Below are 8,703 nucleotides of genomic sequence, written 5' to 3'. Positions count from 1 at the left end.
TACGCCATGTGGGAACCACCAATAGGTTCAGGTGCGCGAAAGCAAGCCAGATTCTTTGCCTTAGCCATATAAGGAGTTGTTTACCACAGAGAGCACTCACCATCAGGAAGGCGGAGGGCGGAAGCCGGCGCCATATTCCAGGTGCGGCCTCTCGCAGCTCCCTACAGTTCCCCCATTTTTGTTTAAAGAACACAAATGAGAACAGAGGTCTGATCCCTGTTGTACAATGCAAGGACTGCATACAAGCCTTCTCCCAGAGGGTACCTTCTCTAGGGATGACTCAGCCTGTCCATTGATTCGTTTTTCACAAGGACGGGAAAAGGCGAATTGAACCCATGTGCAATCAAACATGCTCTCCTCGAGGGCAAAACTCATGCCTCTCGACTGCAGTACTTTGGCTTTGCAATCTGTGTTCATTGTTTTAGGGTGGCAAGCCACGCTTGGGGGGACTGACCTTCTCCAATGACTGTAAAGGCTTGGATAATCATGGCTGCACTGCGACACTGAGAACCTCTAATTTGGCAAATGCACCACAGACATACCAAGGAGGCTAACACCAGGAGGCCTGTCAGGGCTCCTAAACCTGCCCATTCCTTAAGATGATTCATAGAAGCCGAGATCCATAAAGATAACCCCTCTGCCAATCCGGCATCCCCTCAGGTCGAGTTCACCATGACGATGGCAACCCTGAGCTGTTCCATCAGGCTGTCCAACTCCCCAGTTCAATTACCTAAAAGATAACTAGACAACTGTTTAGCCAAATTTGCAGCGTTTTTTGAATAGGTTTTTTCCTGGGCCTGAACTCTGGGCCTGGGCGCTGTCCCTCAGCTCTTCAGCTCAAGACTAGCGCTCTACCACTTGAGCTACAGCGCCACTTCCGGCTTTTTTCTTTTCTTTTTGCTTATATGGTACTGGGGAATCGAACCCAGGGCTGCATGAATGCAGGGGAAGTGCTCTACCACTGAGCCACCTTCCCAGCCCCTCTCCTTAAGATGATTGGGTCATAGCATTAGGAGCATCCTCAGGCACAGGCACCCAACGAGGCATGCGGGTAACTAAAGCATATTTAAACTTTGAGGCATTCCAGCATTGGGTTACTGCACGAGGTAAGTTCTTCCATACTCACAATGAACAAAAATGGGGGATACACGCACACAGAGGTAGGCCTGTGAGTAATAGAAGATTTAGGTTTAACACTTTGGCCGCCGCAACCCATAGCAGTTGCCACAACACCAGTCACGGTACCAGAACCCGAAGAGGCTGTAATCAAGGAAACAGTTATTCATCATGTCGTACGGGCATCGGTCTCGGGAACACAGACAGGGTTCCCCATCTCGGTACTGGTCTTCCCGGTTGCACCATCGCAAGGATGAGCAGGAGGACCATCACCCCCCGCAACTCGTGCCTCTTCATACTGGGCTTTTCTAGTGAGGCGTTCAGGCACCCACACCGGATCTTGTTGGTCCTGAGGAAAAACACAAACAGAACCTCGTGCCCATGTCAGTATGGGATGGGGCCCACGCCAGAGCCCTGTCAAGACATCCTTCCATTTTACCATCCCTTTTGCTGGGCCATAAGGTTCATTATGTCTATCTGCTACGGATTGACTCTGAGCATCCAAATTTAAAAAATTAATAGTAAATAAAGCAAGAGAAAGTCTTTCCTTTGGGGTACGGCCATGGCCAATTCCCCCCTTTTGTTTTTGTAGGCACTCTTTTATCGTGCGGTGAGCACGTTCCACAATGCCTTGGCCTTGGGGATTGTAGAGCAAACCATGTATATAAGTTGCACCTCCATTTGATGACAAAAGGAGGCAAACTGTTGTCCTGTGCATGCAGGTCCATTGTCAGTCTTAAGTTGATAAGATTTTCCCCAGGCTGCCCAGGCCTCCAAACAATGGGCAATAACATTGCGTGCCTTTTCTCCAGCCGAGGGCGTGGCATGTATAACACCTGAACAGGTGTCCACAGACACATGTACATATTTTTGGTGTCCAAACTCAGAGATGTGAGTCACATCCATCTGCCAAAATTTTAGCGGGAGCAAACCCTGGGGATTAACCCCAACACTAGGCGGATGCTGATAAATTACACATCGAGGACAGTCTAATATCACCTGTCTCGCATCGGCTCGAGAAATTTGAAATTTTTGTTGTAGTGCTTTTGCATTAACATGAAATGTTTTATGAAAGGTTTTGGCTCTGTCTAAGACAGAGCTAATAAATACCCATTCTTGTCTGGTCCATTGATCCACTACATCATTTCCTTTGCCCAGGGGTCCTGGCTGGCCCGTATGAGCCCGAATATGCAAGGGATAAAAGCATGATTTTCTCTGCCAAATCAACTGTTGTAATTGTTGAAACAATGGACCAACCGGACTGGAACTCTTAATAGGTCCGGCAACCTCTAAAACCTTGAGAGCATTAATAACATAAGCAGAATCAGATATTAAATTAAAAGAAAACGGGCATGCTTCAAAAACTTTTATAACAATTTTTAACTCTACCATCTGAGGAGCACCGGGCTGAAACTGGTGTTGTACCGGTCATTGTGCCTCAACCATGTATACACCACATCCCGTTTTTGAGCCATCAGTAAATACATTAGGGGCACTTACAATAGGTTGAGAAGTCGTTACCTTAGGAAAGATAATTGGGTGTTCCTTGAAAAACCCCAAAAGGGGATGTTTTGGAAAGTGGTTGTCTATTTGGCCAGTAAAGCTACATTGTAAAATAGCCCAATCATCTATAGTAGCACACTAAGGTTTAACTTGATGGCTGGTGTAAGGAACTATAATGGTAGACGGGGCAATTCCAAAATACTGTAAGCATTGTTGAATTCCAGAGAGTGCAACACCAGCCACAGCAGTAGGGTAATATTCAATGGACTTGGCCGGTGATATTTTCGGGTGAATCCAAAACAACGGGCCTTCTTGCCACAACAACCCAGTAGGTTGAGACAAGGTAGGGAGTATCCACAGGGTAATACTCTTGTCTTCCTGTATTCTCTGTAAGCAGGCATTTTGTAATCTCTCTTCTATGTTATGTAAAGTCTCTCTTGCCTCTTTGGTTAACTTTCTAGGAGAATCCAAAGCGGAGTCTCCTTGTAATATAGCATAAAGGGGTCTCAAATCATAATTTGGTAGCTTTAAATAGTTTCTAACCCAATTAATATCTCCTAACAATTTTTGAAAATCATTTAAGGTTTTTAGATTATCTTTTCTCAACTCTACCTTTTGTGGACTAACGCAATTTTTACATATTTTTGCTCCTAAGTAATCAATAACCTGGTCCTGCTGTACCTTTTCAGGAGCTATAAACAGTCCTCTGTACTTTAGCATCTCAATCAAATCCACATACGCCTTTTCCAGCATATGTTTATTCTTTGCTGTTAGTAAAATATCATCCATATAATGAATGCATCTTAATTTGGGATATTTTTGTCTAAGAGGGGCAAGAGTTTCATCCACATAAAGTTGGCACATAGTAGGACCATTGGCCATCACCTGAGGCAAAACTACCCACTCATATCTTTTATCTGGCACCTCATGATTGCAGGAGGGAATAGTAAAAGCAAACCTCACACTGTCTTGATCAGGTAGGGGAATGGAAAAAAAACAATCCTTTATATCAATCACAATAATGGGCCAAAAGGCCAGCAGGGAAGAAAGCAAAGGTAGGCTTTGTTGTACGGGGTCCATAATTTGCATCTGGTTATTGATGGCTTGTAAATCGTGTAACAAACGCCATTTTCCAGACTTCTTTTTAATAACAAAAATGGGTTTATTCCACGGGGATACTGATGGTTTAATGTGTCCTTGGGTTAACTGTTCCTGTACTAATGTCCTGGCGGCAGTTAACTTTTCAGAGGAAAGTGGCCACTGAGGCACCCACACCAGCTCCTCCGTTTTCCAGGATATGGGGATCCCTCCCCCAGTGGCCCCTAGGAAAAACCCAAGCCCTGCCTGTGGTTTCTCTGGTACACTTTAATAGGCTCCTTGTTCCCTCGTAGAAATTTACCTAGTCCAAAACTGGGGTGATAACCCATACGCACCATCATGTCCTGTGATGCAGGGGAATAGTCATTACTTAATTTAAATCCCATTTCTTTCATAAGGTCTCTGCCCCATAAGGAAAACAGGAGCTCTAACACATAAGGCTGTATTATACCGGAATGTCCTTCTTCATCACTCCAGTGCAGCTGTCTCGCACTCATGTCAGGGGCCTTAGCATATCCCAGACCTTGTAAGGTTTGGGAGGACGCTTATACAGGCCATCCTGATGGCCAATCTTTTCTGGCAATAATGCTCCTGTCTGCCCCAGTATCCAAAAGGCCCAAAATTTTCTTATTATCAACATTGAGTTCAAGAACTGGTCTTTGGTCCAAATCAAGAGACAGGAATGTTAAGTCTGTTCCCGTGGATCCAAAACCCCCTTTTCCTCTTAGCTTGGGCTGAGCCACAAAATGGTCATGTAAACTGGGTAAAATCAAAAGCTGAGCAATTCTATCTCCTGGGGAGATGGCTAAAATTCCTTTAGGAGATTCAACCATAATCTTTACAATTCCAGTATAGTCTGGGTCAATAACACCAGGATGCACCTTAAGGCCCCACAGAATTGTGGATGACCTCCCTATCAACAATCCCACCGTGCCAGGCTCAAGGGGTCCTTGGAAGTCTGTGTCAACTAACTGGACCCCCATTCAGGGAGTTAATATGAGTCTGGTGGTGGCACGGAGGTACAGTCCTGCTGAGCCCACAGTGGCTCTCCGTGGTCCTTGGGGTGCTGGAGGGTTGGCCACTGTTCTGGGTAGTAGCTCCTGTCCTGGTTCTCGACTGCCCCATATATTTGCGGGCCCTGAGGGCGAGGGCCCTGCTGCCCGTTTTTTGAATGGGCCTGCATTAAGGTTCGACCGTTGATGTCTTTCACAGATCGGCATTCAACTGCCCAGTGCTTCCCCCTTTTACATCTAGGGCACAGCCCAGGTTGCTTAGGCTGTTGTCCCTTTCCTGTTTCTATCACACTTCCTCTTTCAGGGCAATTACGCTTTATGTGTCCCATCTTGCCACATCTAAAGCACGCACCTGAGCCTCCCCCTTTCTTCTGGGTTAATTGCACCACAGCAGCAGCTAATCCAGCATTAGTTAGTGGTCCACCCAGCTCTCTGCAAACTTTCATCCATGCTTCTAGTCCCCTATTCTTATATGGGGTTATGGCGGCTCTGCATTCCTTAGTGCACTGCTCGTAAACAAGCTGTTTAATTAATGGCATGGCTGCGTCTGGGTCACCAAAAATTCTGCCAGCGGCCTCGACCATATGGGTAACAAAGTCCGAAAACGGCTCCATAGAGCCCTGCAGGATTTTGGTGAGATTGCCACTCACCTCGCCTTTATTTGGTAAGGCCTTCCATGCCTTTATGCCAATTTTATTGATTTGTTCATAAACTTGAACCGGGTAGCCTATCTGCTGATTGGCGAATCTCCCCTGTCCAAGCAGCATATCTCTGTCCCAAGCTGGGTTCCCCGCAGCCTGATTGGCTGCAGCCTCTTTACTAGCAAATTCAATCAAAAAGGCCTTCCAATCTAAATACTGACCTGGGCTCAAACAAGCTCGTGCAAGCCCACTCCAATCACCAGGTGTCATGCAGTGTCTGTTTAGGGCCTCCACCTGGGCTACAGTAAAGGAGGCTGTGATTCCGTATGTCTGCACAGACTCAGCTAAAGATTTTATAACCTTTAAATCTAAGGGTTCATGATACCGCTGTCCCTGTGGATCCTGAAATATTGGACAGGCTAGATGTAACTCGGTTCTGACCGCTTTCCACATGCCTGGGCTGAAAGAACAGCCGGGGCTGCCATTTCCAGGGTCCTCCGCAGAGAGCGGAGGGGCCGAAGGTGTGGGGTGGTGCACGGAGGGTGTGCATTCGTCTTTATCTGGGTCCTCTCTCTCCTTCCCTTTCCTCCTCTTTCTTATCTTTGTTTTTTCTATTTGTTCTATGAGTGATTGTAGTACCTCTGAGTCTGTAGACTCAGAGGTCTCTAGTTCGGCAAAATCGGGGTATAACCCCCCCCTGCTCTCCTCCTTTTCGCTGTCTGCCCTTTCCGATCTTTCTTCCTGCAGCATTTCTAGGGCGGCCTGACCATTCTCTACTGCCTCACTGCAACGCTGGTCCTGGAGACAGCCTCTTATCAGTTTCCATATTGGTCTCACTCTGCTCTTAAGCGTTCCTTGTTCAGAGGCAAAATCTAGGTCCCTCCCTAGTTTCTCCCAAGAGGCCACCGTGAGGCTTCCGGAGACAGCGAACCACGGGGCAACGATGTCACATTCATTCAAAATCTCTCTAAAGTACTCTTTTTTATTTTTAACTTTTTTGAGTGCAGTAGCTCATTGAGAGCCAAAAAAATTGGGTGCGAAGAAGAAGCACCCATGTTTTAAACATTTAAAGCTGGTAAACAAACTTTTACTTTCACTTTTGGCTACTCTACTGACTAGCCCGGGTTCTTGCTCTTTCCCTATCTTACAGAGAAGAGCAAAAATCCCCCCCCCCCCGCTCTTATCGCAGATTCCCCTTTTACCTGGGGACTTACCCCCGCTTTTGTCGCGGATTCCCCTTTTACCTGGGAACTTACCGGTGCACCACCCTGACTGCAGAGAGTTCTGAGTCCTCTTTGGGGTTATGGCTGAGTCCCCGTACGGGCCACCACGTGTCGCTACCGCCTGACCACCAAGGAAGACGCTGAAGACCAACACACTGAACTCTTCTCTCTGCAGTTTATTCAGGACCTTTGAGTAATCTTCTGACCCCAACCCCGGGGAGAATTCCCCACAGCCTTAAGTACCTGCTGGGTAGCCAACACTGATACGCCATGTGGGAACCACCAATAGGTTCAGGTGCGCGAAAGCAAGCCAGATTCTTTGCCTTAGCCATATAAGGAATTGTTTACCACAGAGAGCACTCGCCATCAGGAAGGCGGAGGGCGGAAGCCGGCGCCATATTCCAGGTGCGGCCTCTCGCAGCTCCCTACAAATATTGTTGGGATTTTGATAGGTATTGCATTGTCAATTGTTTGGGGGCAGTATTGCAGTTTTCACAATGTTAATTCTTCCAACAAGGAGCATTGAAAGGCTTTCCATTTCCTTGAATCTCCTTCAATTTCCTTTTTGGAGTTTTAAAGTTTTCACAGTAGAGGTCCTTCACATTTTTAGTTAAATTAATTCCTACTTTTATTGTTGTTGTTTTGATTTGATTTGATTTTGAGGCTAATACATATGAGGTGTTTTTTTGGATTTCAGCCTGTGTCTTCCCATTGTTGGTAACACAGAAAAAGTACTGATTCTTGTGGCTTTTATACCCTGCTACATTGCTGAAGGTTAGCATCACCTTTACTAACTTGAGGTAGGAAGCTATAGGGTCCTTTAAAAACAGGATCATTTCATCTGTGAAAAGTGATAGTTTACTTCTTCCCTATTTAAATTCCCTTTATGTTTTTCTCTTACCTATAGCCCTTCTAGAAAGTCCACTACTATTTTGAAGAATAATAGAGAGAGTGGACATTCTTTTCTCATCCCTGATTTTAATATCTTCATGCTTCCACCATTAAGCACAGTCTTATTATCTCTTTTTCATATACATACTTTATATTATATTGAGGAAATTTCCATGCGTTCTTAACTTCTCAGACATTTTAATCATAAAGTGCTATTTGAGCTTGTTAAAAGCTATTTCTCCATCTCTATAGATGATCACGTGGTCTTGTCCCTGCTTCTGCTGATGGTGTGCATTATGCTTATTGACAAGTATATTGAATCCAATTGTATCCTAGGATGCATACTGTTTGATCATAGCATATGATTTTTTGATAGTTGCTGAAATTGGTTGGTGAGAATTTTATTAAGAACTTTTACATCAATTCTTATCAAAGTGCTGGATTCATAGTTCTCTTTCTTTGATGAGTCCCTATCTGATATGAGGAAGAGTCTAATTCTAGCTTCATTGAATGTGTTTGATAATTCCATTTTACTTTCTATTCCATTGAAGAGTTAGATCTGAGTATTGTAAGTTATATGCAGGCCTTAATTTCATGGTAAATCCATTGAGTCCTATATTTTTCTGGTATGGAAAATAGTTTATTGACATTTAATTTTCATTTCTTCTTATGTATCATTTCTTGGCTCAATTCAACTATAGGAAAGCGTCAATTTCTCCAAGATTCTCCAGGTGATTGGCATATGGATTTCAAAGTTCTCTCTTATCACATTCACAATTTTGCTAATTTATGTTGTGATGTCTCATTTATTCCCACTAATTTTATATATTTGGGTGAGTTCTTTTAGGAGATCTTAGGAGCTGTGCCTCATCTACTCTTAATGTATTTATCTTGTTCTCTGGTAGGGAGCATCTTCTATAACCAGTTTCTTTTCTTATTGATCTTCTCTATATAGGATACATTTGATTCACTTCTATCGTGCTGATCTGGTGGAGATAAATTGTTTCAAGTTTTCTTTGTCATGAATTTTTTTTGGGGGTGGTGTGGTCGTGGGACCTGAACTCTGGGCCTGGGCGCTGTCCTTCAGCTCTTCAGCTCAAGGCTAGCACTCTACCACTTGAGCCACAGCACTGTTTCCGGCTTTTTTCTTATTTGGTGCTGAGGAATTGAACCCAGGGCCTCAGGCACGCAAGGCAAGTGCTCTACCACTGGGTTGGT

Source organism: Dipodomys merriami, unplaced genomic scaffold, assembly GCF_024711535.1.
Source record: "Dipodomys merriami isolate MVZ:Mamm:240054 unplaced genomic scaffold, mDipMer1.0.p SCAF_558, whole genome shotgun sequence".
NCBI lineage: Eukaryota > Metazoa > Chordata > Mammalia > Rodentia > Heteromyidae > Dipodomys > Dipodomys merriami.
Note: the sequence above shows the minus strand (reverse complement) of the source record.